The sequence below is a fragment of the Lepidochelys olivacea genome, assembly GCF_965140295.1.
Source record: "Lepidochelys olivacea isolate rLepOli2 genome assembly, chromosome: 16".
Lineage (NCBI taxonomy): Eukaryota > Metazoa > Chordata > Testudines > Cheloniidae > Lepidochelys > Lepidochelys olivacea.
Window position 1 is genome coordinate 5,085,559 of NC_140426.1, and position 20,349 is coordinate 5,105,907.

General features: G+C 47.6%; 1 protein-coding gene across 1 annotated transcript in view; it reads right to left on the bottom strand.

Annotated features, from left to right (window-relative positions):
• FBXW5 (F-box and WD repeat domain containing 5) overlaps positions 1-20,254 on the bottom strand; it is a 58,680-nt gene extending 38,426 nt beyond the window's left edge. Inside the window, exons 1-3 of the mRNA XM_084650353.1 lie at positions 19,996-20,254; positions 18,275-18,487; positions 10,759-10,929 (exon numbers count right to left, since the gene is read on the bottom strand). The gene's annotated coding sequence lies outside the window, so the exon portion shown is untranslated. The remainder of the gene's footprint in view (positions 1-10,758; positions 10,930-18,274; positions 18,488-19,995) is intronic.
• Between the last annotated feature and the right edge of the window lie 95 nt (positions 20,255-20,349).

Sequence of the window (20,349 nt, forward strand, 5' to 3'; positions counted from 1 at the left end):
ATTTGTGGATTGCTAGACTCAAGAGACATTTGGTTTCTGGGACTCTGGGACTCAAGAACCCAAGGGAAAGGATGTGGCCCAATTTGCTGGGGTGGGTCTTTGCTCATGGTTTGGTTAATGAACACTAGTTGTGGTGTTTCCCCAATTTAATGCTGATGTCGTTTACCTCATGTTATTAAAGATTCTCTGCTCCACCAAGACTCTGTGCTTGCGAGAAGGGAAGTATTGGCTCTTTGAGGCACCCAGGGGGTGTGTAAGATTTTCCCAGGTCACTGGGTGGTGGCTCGAGCCAGTTTTGCATTTGCTTTGATGAGAGGGAACCCCTGTGTACTGAACCCGGCCATTGCTGCTATCAACTTGGCCTGGCAGAAGGATTACATTAGCAACAAGAAGAAAGTCAAGGAAAGTGTGGGCCCCTTACTGAATGAGGGAGGCAACCTAGTGACAGAGGATGTGGAAAAAGCTGAAGTACTCAATGCTTTTTTTGCCTCTGTCTTCACGAACAAGGTCAGCTCCCAGACTACTGCACTGGGCAGCACAGCATGGGGAGGAGGTGACCAGCCCTCTGTGGAGAAAGAAGTGATTTGGGACTATTTAGAAAAGCTGGACGAGCACAAGTCCATGGGGACGGATGCGCTGCATCCGAGAGTGCTAAAGGAGTTGGCGGATGTGATTGCAGAGCCATTAGCCATTATCTTTGAAAACTCATGGCGATCCGGGGAAGTCCCGGACGACTGGAAAAAGGCTAATGTAGTGCCCATCTTTAAAAAAGGGAAGAAGAAGGATCCTGGGAACTACAGGCCAGTCAGCCTCACCTCAGTCCCTGGAAAAATCATGGAGCAGTGGAATCAAGGAATCAATTCTGAAGCACTTAGAGGAGAGGAAAGTGATCAGGAACAGTCAGCATGAATTCACCAAGGGCAAGTCATGCCTGACTAATCTAATTGCCTTCTATGAGGAGATAACTGGCTCTGTGGATGAGGGGAAAGCAGTGGACGTGTTGTTCCTTGACTTTAGTAAAGCTTTTGACATGGTCTCCCACAGTATTCTTGCCAGTAAGTTAAAGAAGTATGGGCTGGATGAATGGACAATAAGGTGGATAGAAAGCTGGCTAGATTGTCGGGCTCAACGGGTAGTGATCAATGGCTCCATGTCTAGTTAGCAGCCGGTATCAAGTGGAGTGCTCCAAGGATTGGTCCTGGGGCCGGTTTTGTTCAATATCTTCATTAATGATCTGGAAATTGGTGTGGATTGCACCCTCAGCAAGTTTGCAGATGACACTAAACTGGGAGGAGAGGTAGATACCCTGGAGGGTAGGGATAGGATACAGAGGGACCTAGACAAATTGGAGGATTGGGCCAAAAGAAATCTGATGAGGTTCAACAACAACAACAGCAGAGTCCTGCATTTAGGATGGAAGAATCCCATGCACCAATACAGACTAGGGACCAAATGGCTCGGCAGCAGTTCTGCAGAAAAGGACCTAGGGGTTACAGTGGACGAGAAGCTGGATATGAGTCAACAGTATGCCGTTGTTGCCAAGAAGGCCAATGGCATTTTGGGATGTATAGGTAGGGGAATTGCCAGCAGATCGAGGGACGTGATCGTTCCCCTCTATTCAATATTGGTGAGGCCACATCTGGAGTACTGTGTCCAGTTTGGGGCCCCACACTACAAGAAGGATGTGGAAAAATTGGAGAGAGTCCAGTGGAGGGCAAAAAAAATAATTAGGGGACTGGAACACATGAGTTATGAGGAGAGACTGAGGGAACTGGGATTGTTTAGTGTGCAGAAGAGAAGAATGAGGGGGGATTTGATAGCTGCTTTCAACTACCTGAAAGGGGGTTCCAAAGAGGATGGATCTAGACTGTTCTCAGTGGTAGCAGATGACAGAACAAGGAGTAATGGTCTCAAGTTGCAGTGGGGGAGGTTTTGGTTGGATATTAGGAAAAACTTTTTCACTAGGAGGGTGGTGAAACACTGGAATGCGTTACCTAGGGAGGTGGTGGAATCTCCTTCCTTAGAAGTTTTTAAGGTCAGGCTTGACAAAGCCCTGGCTGGGATGATTTAGTTGGGGATTGGTCCTCCTTTGAGCAGGGGGTTGGACTAGATGACCTCCTGAGGTCCCTTCCAACCCTGATATTCTATGATTCTATGATTCACGCCTCTGATGGTTAGAAACCTTCATCTAATTTCAAGTCTAAACTTCCCGATGGCCAATTTATATCCATTTGTTCTTGTGTCCACATTGGTACTGAGCTTAAATAATTCCTCTCCCTCTCCAGTATTTATCCCTCTGATATATTTATAGAGAGCAATCATATCTCCCCTCAGCCTTCTTTTGGTTAGGCTAAACAAGCCAAGGTCCTTGAGTCTCCTTTCATAAGACAAGTTTTCCATTCCTCGGATCATCCTAGTAGTCCTTCTCTGTACCTATTCCAGTTTGAATTCATCCTTCTTAAACATGGGAGACCAGAACTGCACACAGTATTCCAGGTGAGGTCTCACCAGTGCCTTGTATAACGGTACTAATACCTCCTTATCTGTACTGGAAATACCTCGCCTGATACATCCCAAGACCGCATTAGCTTTTTTCACGGCCATGTCACATTGGCGGCTCATTGCCATCCTGTGGTCAATCAATACTCCAAGGTCCTTTTCCTCCTCCATTACTTCTAATTGATGCGTCCCCAGCTTATAACTAAAATTCTTGTTATTAATCCCTAAATGCATGATCTTACACCTCTCACTATTATATTTCATCCTATTACTATTACTTCAGTTTACAAGGTCATCCAGATCCTCCTGTAGGATATCCCTGTCCTTCTCTGTATTGGCAATACCTCCCAGCTTCATGTCATCTGCAAACTTTATTAGCACACTCCCACTTCTTGTGCCGAGGTCAGTAATAAAAAGATTAAATAAGATTGGTCCCAAAACCGATCCCTGAGGAACTCCACTGGTAACCTCCCTCCAGCCTGACAGTTCACCTTTCAGTAGGAGCCGCTGTAGTCTGCCCTTTAACCAATTCGTTATCCACCTTTCAATTTTCATATTGATCCCCATCGTTTCTGATTTAACTAATAATTCTCCATGTGGCACTGAATCAAACGCCTTACTGAAATCTAGGTAAATTAGATCCACTGTGTTTTCTTTGTCTAAAAAATCTGTTACTTTCTCAAAGAAGGAGATCAGGTTGGTTTGGCACGATCTACCTTTTGTAAAACCATGTTGTATTTTGTCCCATTTACCATTGACTTCAATGACAGTAGTCCTTAACTACTTTCTCCTTCAAAATTTTTTCCAAGACCTTGCATACTACAGATGTCAAACTAACAGGCCTGTAGTTACCCGGATCACTTTTTTTTCCTTTCTTAAAAATAGGAACTATGTTAGCAATACTCCAGTCATACAGTACAACCCCTGAGTTTACAGATTCATTAAAAATTCTTGCTAATGGGCTTGCAATTTCATGTGCCAATTCCTTTAATATTCTTGGATGAAGATTGTCTGGTCCTCCAGATTTAGCTGTTCGAGTTTCGCTTCTACCTCGGATATGGTAATATCTACCTCCATATCCTCATTCCCATTGTCATGCTACCATTATCCCTAAGATCCTCATTAGCCTCATTAAAGACTGAGGCAAAGTATTTGTTTAGATATTGGGCCAAGCCTAGATTATCTTTAACCTCCACTCCATCCTCAGTGTTTAGCGGTCCCACTTCTTCTTTCTTTGTTTTCTTCTTATTTATATGGCTATAGAACCTTTTACTATTGGTTTTAATTCCCTTTGCAAGGTCCAACTCTACTTGACTTTTAACCTGTCTCACTTTATCCCTTCATGTTCTGGCCTCAATAAGGTAGCTTTCCTTGCTGATCCCTCCCATCTTGCACTCCCCGTAGGCTTTCTGCTTTTTCTTAATCACCTCTCTGAGACGGTTGCTTATCCAGCTTGGCCTACAACTCCTGCCTATGAATTTTTTCCCCTTTCTTGGGATGCAGGCTTCTGATAGCTTCTGCAGCTTTGACTTGAAGTAATCCCAGGCCTCCTCTGCCTTTAGATCCACAAATTCTTCAGTCCAATCCACTTCCCTAACTAATTTCCTTAATTTTTGAAAGTCAGCCTTTTTGAAATCAAAAACCCTAGTCGCAGATTTATTTTTGTATGTCCTTCCATTCAGTTTGAACTGAATTAGCTCATGATCACTTGAACCAAGGTTGTCCCCTACAACCATTTCTTCTATGAGGTCCTCACTACTCACCAAAACCAAATCTAATATGGCATCCCCTCTAGTCAGTTCAGCAACTGCTTGATGAAGGAATCCATCAGCTATCGCATCCAGGAAAATCTGAGCCCTATTACTATTACTAGCACTCGTCCTCCAGTCTATATCTGGGAAGTTAAAGTCTCCCATGATCACGCAGTTTCCATTAGTATTTACTTTATTAAAAACATTAAAGAGAGCTCTATCCATATCCAAATTAGATCCCGGCGGTCCATAGCACACCCCAAGCACTATCCCAGGGGAGGATCTAGAAGTTTTCTTCCCCAATGTGATTTTTGCCCAGATGGACTCTGTCTTATCCATTCCATCGCTTCTTATTTCTTTACATTCTACCTCATCATTGATATACAATGCTACTCCACCACTTTTACCTTTATTTCTGTCTTTCCTAAACAGCACAGACCCTTCAATACCCGTACTCCAGTCATGACTCCTATTCCACCATGTTTCTGTTCTCCCTAGAATACCTGGTTTCATTTCCTGCACCAGTAGCTCTAGTTCCTCCATTTTGTTACCTAGGCTCCTCGCATTGGTGTACAAACATCTTAATTTTTGCTATTTGGCCTCGCTCACATTCTGTACCCGATTAGGCACGGTCATTCTACAGCCAGTATCACCTATTAGACTGGTATCCACACTGCCCTTCCTCCTTATGTCCATTCTCCTACCCACGGCTGTATCCTTTCTTACTTTGTTTTCTTCCCTCTCAATGCTAAAATCTGGTGTGGAGATTACCTGGACATCTCCCAACCATCTCCCCCAAATTCCTAGTTTAAAGCTCTTTTAATCAGTTGTGCCAGCCTCCATCCTAGAAGTCTATTTCCCTCCCTACTCAGATGAAGTCCATCCAGAGAGAACTGTCCTCTGTCCATGAATGCCTGCCAGTGGCCATACATCCCAAAGCTCTCCTTATAGCACCACTGCCTGAGCCATCTGTTGATAGTCATAATCTTGTCACACCTTTGTTGCCCTTCTCTAGGAACAGGCAGAATCCCACTGAAGATCACCTGAGCCCCAATTTCCTTAAGCGTCTTCCCCAGCCTGGCATAGTCTCCCTTGATACGTTCCAGCGAGAATGTACCAGTATCATTTGTTCCCACATTAAGGATGATCAGTGGATTCTTTCCCGCTCCCTTTAGGATCCTTTTCAACCTCAGGTCCACATCCCGTATCTTAGCACCTGGAAGACAGCACACCCTTCTATTCTCTGGATCAGCTATGATTATAGGCCTGTCCATTCTTCTCAGTAAGGAGTCCCTGATCACGTAGACCTGCCTTTTCCTGGTGACGGTGCGATTCTCCGGTCTATCCCCTGTTCCCTCTGGCTGCAAGTTCTTTCCATTTCTATTCTCCCTTGTAATCCTCTTCAACCCATCCTGTATCCTCCTAGTGCTCATATTTGGTGTAGTCTCCATTGACTCTTCCCCTTTTCCGATCGGACTAAACACTCTTCTCTTCTTCCTTGCCCTTCCACCTTCAGTGACTACCTGCTGAGCCCCTTCTTCATTTTCCAACTCTGCAAACCTGTTCTTGAGCTCTATTTCTCCTTCAGTAGCCCATCATAGCAGCCATTACTTACAGACTGTCTGGAGCATCCTCAGGAAGGCTCACCAGGTGGGGAATAAGCTTCTCCTAAGTCCTATTGTTTTTCCTAAAGATCCATTACCCTGAACATGCCCTTCCCAACCACCTATCTAGACTGGAAGCATCTTGACTAGAGGGTGTCACCCAGGTGTAACTACATTTGAAATACAGATACATAGTCAATATTCATAACTTCAGATACAAAAATGTGTAATCCTTCTGCCAGGCCAAGTTGATAGCAGCAAGGGCCGGGTTCAGTACACAGGGGTTCCCTCTCATCAAAGCAAATACAAAACTGACTCGAGCCCCCACCCAGTGACCTGGGAAAATCTTACACACCCCCTGGGCGCCTCAAAGAGCCAATACTTTCCTTCTCGCAAGCACAGAGTCTCGGTGGAGCAGAGAATCTTTAATAACATGAGGTAAACGACATCAGCATTAAATTGGGGAAACACCACAACTAGTGTTCATTAACCAAACCATGAACAAAGACCCACCCCAGCAAATTGGGCCACATCCTTTCCCTCGGGTTCTTGAGTCCCAGAACCCAAACTCTCTTGAGTCCAGCAATCCACAAATCACCCAAAGTCCAAAAAGTCCAGCCCCAGAGTTCAAAAGTTCATCTGCAGAGTTTTACTCCCCCGTCTGGCTAAAATGTGCCTGTGTGTGGGGGAAAGAGGTAAGGGGCACCTTACGTGTCCTGAAGCCGACTGCTGCACAGGGCTCTGTTCTGCTCCGCTGTCTCACAAACGGCTCCGCTCTGCACAGCTCGTCTCACCGTCTCACGAACACTCCGCCATCTCATGAACAGCTCCGCTCTGCCCAGCTCACCTTGCCGTCTCACAAACACTCCACCAGCCTATCCACAAACAGCATCACTGCACTCTAGATCTTCTAGGCTCCCTACTACTTGACACAGCGCTCAGTGATTTCAGCTCACAGTAGTGGGAGCCTTAGTGCTGGTACACTATAAGTCAATTCAGCACAGTACGTATAGCAAGACTCTTAATAGACCCAAAATTAGCTCTGACATTCCACAGTGGAGAGAGACAGAGGTGCAATTGATGTTTTAGGCCCTCACAAAGTGGCCCACACCACCAGGTACTAATACCTGTCTCACACCTCTCACAATTCACAGAGTTTTGGAACCCATGTCCCTTGCCTAGCGAGTGCTACTTAGTTGATGGTGAGTCCCTCCAGCATAACAAAAGGCCAAGTACAGTTCCAAGCACAGTTCCCATAATCAGGGTAATAACAATTTATTCTTCCCGCCCCAATAACAGAGACACTGGGGATCCCACAACAGCCAAAGTGACCATTTGGGCAGTTATGGCCTCATTCTAGGCGGGGTGGGTGTGCCTATGCAAATGAGATCAGCCCCTGAAGTTCTTTTCCACAACTTGCCACACCTCACCACCAGATGTCAGGGTGGAGCTCATCCTGACTCTGCTTACAAATGATACATGCATACAAATAAGATAATCAATCATAAGTTTTCCAATGACACCTCACATGCACCGTCTTGTACAAAATGCATCACAATTATGCCATAAACATATAAAAATAATATCACCATGAAGAATATGGGGTGCAATGTCACACCAGTGTCCTGCTTTCACTGAAAATAATTTCGATTAATAGGTGAGTGGCTAATATCCCAAACCACCTATTTAATTGACTTAGTGTAACTTCTCTATATACTCACATAATACATCATACATCATTTGAAAGCCTATTATGGAGATGAAGTATGATGTGGAACTGTCCAGTGGTCCTTTACCATAGAAACAGGGATAAACAATGACACCATCAACACGTTAAAATGAGCACTTGGATAAATTTTCATTTGTTTCTGTTAGTTTAATGACTCTGTGTATTATTTCAAGACATAACACTGAATTTCTTTGCAAAATTTGTACAGGTATTATTGAAATGTAATAGTGATGGTGGCAATTCTAGTCAATATCATTATCATCTTGTTTATCATTATGATCTCTGTTGAGATCTCTGTATGGGTTACCATGGTCTTCACGGCATTGGCATGGACACATTCTGTGCAGGGAAGATTGTTCTGACTTCAGACACAGTTGATCCTGCAGTGACCCCTATTTGGACAGGCACAAGTAAGGTCTTATAGAAACTGAGATGCCATTGGGCTCTTAAAGAATACAGGAGATTGTTCATCATCCACACTTTTCCATCCATCTTGCAATGGTGGTCAAATATCTGGTTTATCTATGAGCAAAGACATTCATATCTTTGTTTGCCAAGATGCTCTTTTGACATGCTCTTGAAAACTGTCCTCATATGCTGGGAGTTTGGCCAGTGACTTGTCCTTTTTCATGGCTAGATGGAGGCACAAGCAATTCAGGTCTCAGTGGCGTTCCTTTTCTTTCTTGCTCTGATCATACTGCAGTGCTATCCACTTCCCTTAAGCAGAAATTGCGGCTTGTCCACCCCCTCTCCCAATTTGGCAAGATCTCTGAAGTGGTAAGCTCCCTTTGTTTTGACAGCTTTAAACAAAGATTTTTCCCCCATCCCGGTGAGTACAGCAGGAAGTAAGTTGTAGGAGTCAGGAGTGAGTGTGTTACAAAATAGCATGCAGAGGTATGAAGTGACACTTGTCAGTTGGGCTGGTAATGGTCCCGTTTCATGTGGATTGGAAAGTAGCGAGCAGCAAGGACCAAAATATCCATCTCAGGTGACCTAATTACTATGGTGCTTTGACACCAAGAGACCCAAACCAATACTGGCATACACCACATGCAGAAGCATCCTTGTGCGTAGGCGCCGACTCCATGGGTGCTCCGGGGCTGGGGCACCACGGGGAAAAACTGGAAAAATTGCTCTGCACCCATCGGCAGCCAAGCTCCCTGCCCCGCCTCACTCCCAGCCCAGCTCACCTCCGCCTCCGCCTCCTTCCGTGTGCGCTGTCCCCGCTTCCCCTCCCAGCGCTTGCCACCGTGAAACAGCTGTTTCACAGCGTAACAAGCTGTGGGAGGGAGTGGGGAGGAGCAGGAATGCAGCACGCTCAGAGGAGGAGGCGGGGAAGAGGAGGGGCTGGGGTGGGGATTTTGGGAAGGAGTCCAATAGGGGCAGGGAGGGGGTGGAGTTGGGGCAGGGCAGGGACTTTGGGGAAGGGGTTGGAATGGGGCGGGGTGGGAGGGGGTGGGGCAGAGGTGGAGTCGGGGCTGGGCCGGGGGTGGGGTGCGAGTACCCACCAGTGCCAGGAGAAATTGGTGCCTATGTCCTTGTGTCCATAGGTGCCAATTCCGTGGGTGCTCCCCGCCCCCAGCTCATCTCCACCTCCTCCCCTGAGTGCACTGCATCCCTGCTTCTCCCCCTAGCTCGCAGCACTTCCTGCCACATATCAGCTGTTTTGCGGCAGCAAGCGCTGGGAGGGAGGTGGGAGGAGGGGGAATGCAGCGTGCTCGGGGAAGAGGTGGGGCCGGGGTAGGGATTTGGGGAAGAGGTCCAATAGGGGCAGGGAGGGGACGGAATTAGGGTGAGGACTTTGGGGAAGGGGTTGGAATAGGGGCAGGGCAGGGGCAGGAGCGGGCAGGGCAGGGGTGGAGTCGGGGTGGGGCCAGAGATGGGTGGGGGTTTGAGCATGCACCAGCGCCAGGAAAAGTTGCCGCCTATGGTTGTGTCCACTTCTTCCAGTCTTGGGCTTCTTCAGCACCTCTCCTGGCAATGGTCTTTGCTACTTTGCCATTGGAAAATCCTCCAGCAAGGAGTGTGCTGGGCCTGCTCCTACGCTCTCAGTGTGTTTTGAACCAGAGATTCAGAGAGCAATTTGACAAGTGACTGCTTGTTGGATGCCACGTTTAGAAACTGTTTCCATGGTGTCTCAGGGCGTCCACCAGAAACCTGTGGAGAGTGACTTTTCTTTCTCACACTTCAGTGATATGGCGTGCGATGCCTGACTCCCCACAGACTAGTCTCAAAATACTACTCTAGCTATTGAATGGAAGGTATTTTTTCCATCAATGGTCTCTATGTTGACGTCTATATTATCATCTTCCTGGATGAGATTTCCACCAGCATGACATGGTACGATTCCATTTAGAATGGAGCCTTTCTGCTTCAGTTTTTGCAGCACGAGTGATGAACTGCCTTTGCTGATCATAACTGATGCAGAATCCAGGAAGGTGCCTTATGTAAATTGTGAGACCCTAACTCATGGTGTAGCTGTGCAGCAAGACTTATGTGCAGTGGGGTGATGATTTTGGAACTGTTAAATACTGTGAACTCTGCAACTAAGTTCCCTCTAAGCTGCACGGCCACACAGCCATGCAGCTGCCTATTAAGGCCCGCGCAGGGTCTCAGGGCAGCGGCTGGGAGAGATGCCCCTCCCCGCCAGCCCCACTATGGACCTGCCACGGCCAGGGGAGAGGGGCCCCTCCCTCGGCCCAGCCCAGCCCCTCCGGAGCTGCCACAGCCGGGGAGAGGCACCTCTCTACTGGCCCTGAGCTGCTGCGGCGAGAGAGGGCTGGGGGGAGTCCTCTTTTTTCCCACTGCAGCCCTGGGGCAGCCTGCACCCCAAACCCCTCATCCCCAGCCCCATCCCAGAGTCCACCCCCACCCGCCGCATCCTGACCCTCAGCCCCACCCCCACCAGATGAATTTTGTTATGTGCACCAATATGAAGGTGCTGTTTCACACATCACCTCCATATTGGTGCACATAACAAAATTCATTCCACACATGGACGTAAAAAATTAGAGGGAACACTGCTCTGCAGTTAAGAGGCACCTTCTTTGAATATCTTCTGAAGGATGATGCTTACTGCTGGCTGAATTATACCCTTCTTTATCTGTCAACCAAATGACAAATTCTGACACTAACTGGCGCACAAAAGTAGCTGATCTCTGTAAACTACAGTCACCTGGCTTTCGATAATATTCTGAGGCTTTCATTTTGGCTATTTCAGTCTGAAGGATTGAAGAGGCATTATACAAAACCACTTGTTCATTTGAAAGCTGTTCATCAGGCTCACTTTCCAGAAGAAAATCCACAAAATATTTGGTTTCAGAGTAGCAGCCATGTTAGTCTGTATCTGTAAAAAGAAAAGGAGGACTTGTGACACCTTAAATACTAACAAATTTATTACAGCATAAGCTTTCGTGAGCTACTTTCCTGCTTCAGATGACTAGCAGTTTGGATAGCATCATGTAACGTTATTATGCTGCATAGAACAACTGTAGATTTGCTTTGTCTGTGCTGTGCATGGAATGAAATTGCAGAACCATAGTGTTTTTCTAATCTTCACTGTAATTTGCAACTGGAATGGCTTGCAGTTTCTACATTGGAGAGAATATGCCTTTATATCTTTGTAGTAGCTTGGACAGGAGAAGAGCCTTCTTGTTGTACATAAGATCATAGAATCATAGAATATCAGGGTTGGAAGGGACCCCTGAAGGTCATCTAGTCCAACCCCCTGCTCGAAGCAGGACCAATTCCCAGTTAAATCATCCCAGCCAGGGCTTTGTCAAGCCTGACCTTAAAAACCTCTAAGGAAGGAGATTCTACCACCTCCCTAGGTAACGCATTCCAGTGTTTCACCACCCTCTTAGGGAAAAAGTTTTTCCTAATATCCAATCTAAACCTCCCCCACTGCAACTTGAGACCATTACTCCTCGTTCTGTCATCTGCTACCATTGAGAACAGTCTAGAGCCATCCTCTTTGGAACCCCCTTTCAGGTAGTTGAAAGCAGCTATCAAATCCCCCCTCATTCTTCTCTTCTGCAGGCTAAACAATCCCAGCTCCCTCAGCCTCTCCTCATAACTCATGTGTTCCAGTCGCCTAATCATTTTTGTTGCCCTTCGCTGGACTCTCTCCAATTTATCCACATCCTTCTTGAAGTGTGGGGCCCAAAACTGGACACAGTACTCCAGATGAAGCCTCACCAATGTCGAATAGAGGGGAACGATCACGTCCCTCGATCTGCTCGCTATGCCCCTACTTATACATCCCAAAATGCCATTGGCCTTCTTGGCAACAAGGGCACACTGCTGACTCATATCCAGCTTCTCGTCCACTGTCACCCCTAGGTCCTTTTCCGCAGAACTGCTGCCTAGCCATTCGGTCCCTAGTCTGTAGCGGTGCATTGGGTTCTTCCGTCCTAAGTGCAGGACCCTGCACTTATCCTTATTGAACCTCATCAGATTCCTTTTGGCCCAATCCTCCAATTTGTCTAGGTCCTTCTGTATCCTATCCCTCCCCTCCAGCGTATCTACCACTCCTCCCAGTTTAGTATCATCCGCAAATTTGCTGAGAGTGCAATCCACACCATCCTCCAGATCATTTATGAAGATATTGAACAAAACCGGCCCCAGGACCGACCCTTGGGGCACTCCACTTGATACCGGCTGCCAACTAGACATGGAGCCATTGATCACTACCCGTTGAGCCCGACAATCTAGCCAGCTTTCTACCCACCTTATAGTGCAATCATCCAGCCCATACTTCTTTAACTTGCTGACAAGAATACTGTGGGAGACCGTGTCAAAAGCTTTGCTAAAGTCAAGAAACAATACATCCACTGCTTTCCCTTCATCCACAGAACCAGTAATCTCATCATAAAAGGCGATTAGATTAGTCAGGCATGACCTTCCCTTGGTGAATCCATGCTGGCTGTTCCTGATCACTTTCCTCTCATGCAAGTGCTTCAGGATTGATTCTTTGAGGACCTGCTCCATGATTTTTCCAGGGACTGAGGTGAGGCTGACTGGCCTGTAGTTCCCAGGATCCTCCTTCTTCCCTTTTTTAAAGATTGGCACTACATTAGCCTTTTTCCAGTCATCCGGGACTTCCCCGGTTCGCCACGAGTTTTCAAAGATAATGGCCAATGGCTCTGCAATCACAGCCGCCAATTCCTTCAGCACTCTTGGATGCAACTCGTCCGGCCCCATGGACTTGTGCACGTCCAGCTTTTCTAAATAGTCCCTAACCACCTCTATCTCCACAGAGGGCTGGCCATCTCTTCCCCATTTTGTGATGCCCAGCGCAGCAGTCTGGGAGCGATCATTGTCTGTCTCTTCAATCAGGTGATAAAATGCGGTGTCATAAGGTGACTAGGCAGCAGTTCTGCAGAAAAGGACCTAGGGGTTACAGTGGACGAGAAGCTGGATATGAGTCAACAGTATCCAAGAAGGCCAATGGCATTTTGGGATGTATAAGTAGGGGCATTGCCAGCAGATCAAGGGATGTGATCGTTCCCCTCTGTTCGACATTGGTGAGGCCTCATCTGGAGTACTGTGTCCAGTTTTGGGCCCCACACTACAAGAAGGATGTGGAAAAATTGGAGAGAGTCCAGCGGAGGGCAACAAAAATGATTAGGGGACTGGAACACATGATTTACAAGGAGAGGCTGAGGGAACTGGGATTGTTTAGTCTACAGAAGAGAAGAATGAGGGGAGATTTGATAGCTGCTTTCAACTACCTGAAAAGGGGTTCCAAAGAGGATGGATCTAGACTGTTCTCAGTGGTAGCAGATGACAGAATGAGGAATAATGGTCTCAAGTTGCAGTGGGGGAGGTTTAGGTTGGATATTAGGAAAAACTTTTTCACTAGGAGGGTGGTGAAGCACTGGAATGCGTTACCTAGGGTGGTGGTGGAATCTCCTTCCTTAGAAGTTTTTAAGGTCAGGCTTGTCAAAGCCCTGGCTGGGATGTTTTAATTGGGGATTGGTCCTGCTTTGAGCAGGGGGTTGGACTAGATGACCTCCTGAGGTCCCTTCCAACCCTGATATTCTATGATTCTATGACTGTATTGTTGCTGTGCAACTAGCTGGTTTTACTTTAAGATTAGTTTCACTCAAGTAGGAAGAAAGGCAGGTGAGTGATAAAGTGCATCCTTAGCAATCGAGTTTTCCACAGATGTTCAGCGCAACGTGTCATCATCTCTGCTTTGATGTGCTGCCTCCCTGAGATTGGTTGCTTCCTCAAAGGTTTCTATGTCATGAATTACACGTACACAAAATGACCCTTTTTGTTCTGTGAGCACTTTGACTGAAGCCCATGATGAAGCTGTGTGTTGTCATCTGTAACACTGATACTGACCTGTGCATAGTGTCACTGAATTAAAAAGCTAGTTTCTAGAATAGTTCAACAGCTAGTACTGCAGGCATAAGCAATTACAAATTAAAACCTTCTACAAGGCAGAATAGATGCTACATTGTACGTACAAAGGCTTACAAATGGAGAAACATTTGATTAGGATTTCCTGTACATTTATATCTACCCATTATGCAGCACAAAGTATGGGCATGCAATCTACGGCTGCTGGTGCCCAGCCTGCAATGGGAGATTGATCTGGTCAGTAAATTTCTACTGGAAAAGTCAAAACTGATTATAATCACTTGTGAGATACTTTGACAATTCAGAATATGTAATGTGAAAACATTGCACGGTAGTATAGTGCAAAATGTTGATAGTTGCTGTTTTTGCCACCTTCTAAACAGATTTATCATTTCTGAAAAAAAACCACACCCTTGCCCATGCAAAACAATACAAATCTTTTAATTTATTGTTGTTTGATAGCTTTGACCAAAACCCACCACATTAAGCTGCTGAAATTACCCTAAACAGTAAAAGCTGTAGTCCAAGTCCTGTTGCAGTGTTTCTGGAACTGGGCAAAACGAAGACACTGTCTCGTGTGGCTGTTGTTTCACTTCGCCTACAGGCTTATGCCAGACTTGGCAATGCCACATCGCGCTTCATCTCAACATCCATAAAACAAGCTTTCTGATGATGGCTGATGTGGTTGTGGGTAGCGTGGGTACATTAAACTAAAAAAAAAAATTACCCTTTTTGGAGAATTGCCACACTTTTATAAGGTTAAAAAACCAGACCGTAAACACTTTTTGTGCCAGAGATGATCAGTCAAAGCCCAAGCTCTCTGTATGGACAAGACTTTTGAGAAGCGGGGCTTTGCAGAGGCCAAAGAAAACAGAGCCTAAACAATGGCTTGGGAGCTTGTTTCTCATCAAGCAGGTCTGGCACTAGTGTTCTGCTCTACCCTGCCCTGGGAGATCTGGGGTCAATCTGCAGCCCACCCCAGCTCTCACTCCCTGGACCCACAAGAGCGGGAGATGTCATGTGGCCACTTCCTTCTTGTTAATTTGTAGAACTCACTCCAACAGGATATGCTCAGAGGTGCTGGAACTAGGGGTGTGGGGGTTGCTGCAGCACCCCTCTGGCTCAAAGTGGTTTCCATCATATCATAGACTCATAGAAGTGAAAGGGACCTCAAGAGGTCATATAGTCCCATCCCCTGCACTCATGGCAGGACTAAGTATTACCTAGACCATCCCTGACAGGTGTTTGTCCAACATGCTCTTAAAAATCCCCAACGATGGAGATTCCACAATCTCCCTAGGCAATTTATTTCAGTGCTTAACCACCCTGATAGTTAGGAAGTTTTTCCTAACATCCAACCTAAACCGTCCTTGCTGCAATTTAATCCAGGGTTTACAGTTTGGTTCAGTGGCTCTCAGCGCTCCTCCCGCCCCCTTACACATTGTCCCAGCACCTCTGGATATGCTTGAGCAAATAGCTGAATATGTTTTAAAAATCAAGTTTGGCCTGAACTGGAGCCCAGGGAGTTATGCTGAATTTATACAGGTGTATTGAAGAGCAGAATTTGAACTGTAATGTTAACAAAATATAATCTATCAACTTCATGAAAAAACTCGTACAGATGCAGACAGACATCATCTTCCTTTCCAAATGCAAACCGATGGACATCGTACCAAAAGGGCTGAAGGTAAAAAATCCATTACAATCTACATACCACACAGACTATGCTGACAGCTTGTGCCACACACTCTCAAAGAAACTGCGGAATCACCTGATCAACATCCTCTACAGCAAACAGGGAAAGATTAAGAATGAGCTCTCAAAACTGGATACTCTCATAAAATACCAACCTTCCATACAAACTTCCTTGTGGCTGGACTTTACAAAAACTAGACAAGCCATTTACAACACACACTTTGCTTCTCTACAAAAGAAAAAGGACACTAAACTATCTAAACTACTACATGCCACAAGGGGCCACAACAGTGGTTCCCTTAACCCACCCAGCAATATTGTTAAGCTATCCAACTATACTCTTAGCCCAGCAGAAGAATCTGTCCTATCTCGGGGCCTCTCCTTCTGCCCCTCCACCCCCACGAGTATGATACAGTTCTGTGGTGACCTAGAATCCTATTTTCGACATCTCCGACTCAAGGAATATTTCCAACACACCTCTGAACTACATACTAACCCACAGAGACCTTCTTATCTAGAGTACAAAAAGAAGGATTCTAGGTGGACTCCTCCTGAAGGTCAAAACAGCAGACTGGTCTTCTACATAGAGTGCTTTCGCCGATGTGCACGGGCTGAAATTGTGGAAAAGCAGCATCACTTGCCCCATAACCTCAGCCGTGCAGAACACAATGCCATCCACAGCCTCAGAAACAACTCTGACATCATAATCAAAAAGGCTGCCAAAGGAGGTGCTGTCATCATCATGAATAGGTCGGAATATGAACAAGAGGCTGGTAGGCAGCTCTCCAACACCACTTTCTACAAGCCATTACCCTCTGATCCCACTGAGGGTTACCAAAAGAAACTACACCATTTCCTCAAGAAACTCCCTGAAAAAGCACAAGAACAATAGACATACCCCTGGAACCCTGACCTGGGGTATTCTATCTGCTACCCAAGATCCATAAACCTGGAAATCCTGGACACCCCATCATCTCAGGCATTGGCACCCTGACAGCAGGATTGTCTGGCTATGTAGACTCCCTCCTCAGGCCCTATGCTACTACCACTCCTAGCTATCTTCGAGACACCACTGACTTCCTGAGGAAACTACAATCCATCAGTGATCTACCTGAAAACACCATCCTGGCCACGATGGATGTAGAAGCCCTCTACACCAACATTCCACACAAAGATGGACTACAAGCCGTGAGGAACAGTATCCCCGATAATGTCACAGCAAACCTGGTGGCTGAACTTTGTGACTTTGTCCTCACCCATAACTATTTCACATTTGGGGACAATGTATACCTTCAAATCAGCAGCACTGCTATGGGTACCCGCATGGCCCCACAGTATGCCAACATTTTTATGGCGGACTTAGAACAACGCTTCCTCAGCTCTCGTCCCCTAATGCCCCTACTCTACTTGCGCTACGTTGATGACATCTTCATCATCTGGACCCATGGAAAAGAAGCCCTTGAGGAATTCCACCATGATTTCAACAATTTCCATCCCACCATCAACCTCAGCCTGGACCAGTCCACACAAGCGATCCACTTCCTGGGCACTATGGTGCTAATAAGTGATGGTCACATAAACACCACCCTATATCGGAAACCTACTGACCACTATTCCTACCTACATACCTCCAGCTTTCATCCAGACCACACCACACGATCCATCGTCTACATCCAAGCTCTACGATACAACCACATTTGCTCCAACCCCTCAGACAGAGACAAACACCTACAAGATCTCTATCAAGCATTCTTACAACTACAATACCCACCTGCTGAAGTGAAGAAACAGATTGACAGAGCCAGAAGAGTACCCAGAAGACACCTACTACAGGACAGGCCTAACAAAGAAAATAACAGAACGCTACTAGCTGTCACCTTCAGCCCCCAACTAAAACCTCCCCAACGCATCATCAAGGATCTACAACCTATCCTGAAGGACGAGCCATTGCTCTCACAGATCCTGGGAGACAGGCCAGTCCTTGCTTACTGACAGCCACACAACCTGAAGCAAATACTCACCAGCAACCACACACCACACAACAAAAACACTGACCCAGGAACCTATCCTTGCAACAAAGCCCGTTGCCAACTGTGTTCACATATCTATTCAGGGGACACCATCACAGGGCCTAATCACATCAGCCACATTATCAGAGGCTCGTTCACCTGCACATCTACCAATGTGACATATGCCATCATGTGCCAGCAATGCCCCTCTGCCATGTATATTGGTCAAACTGGACAGTCTCTACGTAAAAGAATAAATGGACACAAATCAGATGTCAAGAATTATAACATTCATAAACCAGTCGGAGAACACTTCAATCTCTCTGGTCATGCGATTACAGACATGAAAGTTGCGATATTACAACAAAAAAACTTCAAATCCAGACTCCAGTGAGAAACTGTTGAATTGGAATTCATTTGCAAATTGGAGACAATTAACTTAGGCTTGAATAGAGACTGGGAGTGGATGGGTCATTACACAAAGTAAAACTATTTCCCCATATTTATCTCCCCGTTCCTCAGACGTTCTTGTCAACTGCTGGAAATGACCCACCTTGATTATCACTACAAAAGGTTCCCCCCACCCCCCGCTCTCCTGCTGGTAATAGCTCACCTTACCTGATCACTCTGGTTAGTGTGTATGGTAACACCCATTGTTTCATGTTCTGTGTGTATATAAATCTCCCCACTGTATTTTCCACTGAATGCATCCGATGAAGTGAGCTCTAGCTCACGAAAGCTTGTGCCCAGATAAATTTGTTAGTCTCCAAGGTGCCACAACTCCTCCTGTTCTTTTTGCGGATACAGACTTACACGGCTGTTACTCTGAACCTGTCAAAATATAACAGTGATAGCAGGGGTGGGAGTTATATCTCCACATGGTGCCTTGGCACCAGCAATATTCAGAGCCCAGGGGCCCAGCTCCACCCATATTTGGGGCCAGGTGTCCCGCCCCCGCACCTGCTGCCCCTGACCCCCCGGGCCCTGGAGCAGCGTGTCCCTGCCTCTGCCCTGCAGTTCCATGCTGCCTCCCTGCAGCAACTGCTGCCGCAGGGTCCTAGTGCCCCGCACTCCGTTGCCAGGGCAGACTGACTCTGAGCTGGCCCTTCCACCTCAGACCCTTCCCTTTTCCGGCGGGACCCTCCACCAGAAAAGGGGGCCCCCCCGCCCGCAGTCACCGCTCCTGCCTCACGCTGGGCAAGGGGCAGCCCCATCCCTCACCCCCAGTGAGGCTACAGGCAGGGGCAACAGCAGGGGAGAAGGCGCACGCAGCTCCCCCCGGCACCCACCACGGGGGAGGCAAGGGAGATTCCTGGGCCTGAGAGGGGCCCTAGGACCACATGCACTGACAGTGGGGGGGGGGAGTGTGCTGCTCAGGGGGCGGGAAAGGGGGGCTCCTCCCCCAGAGCTCGCTGCTGCCTTCAGGGAAAGGGCTGGGGGGAGTCGTCCTCTCTGGCCCCAGTCCCAGAGCAGCCTGCCTGAACACCAAACTCATCCCCAGCCGTGCCCCACCCCAGAGCCCACACCCCAGCCAGAGCTTTCACCCCCCCACCGCACCCTCAACCCTCTACCCTAGCCCTAAGCCCCTCCCACACCCCAAACACCTTATCCCCAGTCCCAGACAGAGCCCTCATCCCCCTGCACCCCAACCCTCTGCCCCAGCCCTGAGCCCCCTCCAACATCACAAACCCCTCATCTCCAGCCCCAGACAGAGCCCTCATCCCCCTGCACTCCAACCCTCTGCCCCAGCCCTGAGCCTTTCTAACCCCCAAACCCCCAGCCACAGACAGAGCCCTCACCCCCACACTCCTACTCTCACCCTGAGCCCCTCCCACACCCCAAACTCCTCATTCCTAGCTCCAGAGCCCTCACCCCTATACCCCTACTCTTGTCCAGAGCCCATCCCATACCCCAAACCTCTCATCTGCAGCCACACCCCACAGCTTTCACCTCTGCACTCCCTCCCATCCCCAAACTCCCTCCCAGAACCTGCACCCCCTCCCTCCACACCCACTCCCTCCCAGAGCCTGCACCCCAATCCCCTGCTCTAGCCTAGGGCCTGCACCCCAGACCTCCTCCTCCACCCAAACTCCCTCCCAGAGCCTTGGGCAGGTGGGGGGAGGAGTTTGGGTGGGGGCGGGTTCTGGGCACCACCAAAATTTCTACAAACCTGCCACCCCTGAGTGATAAGTCTCCGGGTTAGCAGTCCTCCTGCTTCCTGGCATAAAGCTGACCAGACATCAGGAAGTAATATAGGAAAATACCAGGAAGGTGGAGCAAAAATAGCTTTACTGAAGTCAAGGCTAGAAGGATCCCAGTCAGCAAAGAAGCCCCATTACCTCCAGTGCTTACAGTTAAGCATGTGCTTAAGTGCTGACTAGGGTTGGATTGAAGCATGTGCTGAAGTGCTTTGCTGAGTGCGGGCCTTAGGCTTGCTGGAAGTCAGCCCGGTTTCTGGCTTTGCTAGGTAAGCCCCTTTCCTCAGGTGGTCTCTCTGTCACTTGTCATTTGTAGGAGGTCAATGCCAGCTCCTCCTGGCCTTCTCGCACTGCGCAGCAGTACGGCTCTCCCTGCTCGGCTCTCCCTCTGCACGTGAGGTAACTCAGGTTCTGGCTCGACCAGAGTATTGCACAGGGAGGTGTATTATGGGATGTTACCTTTGGCTTGCTGGGCTGGGGAGAGCCCTGAGACAC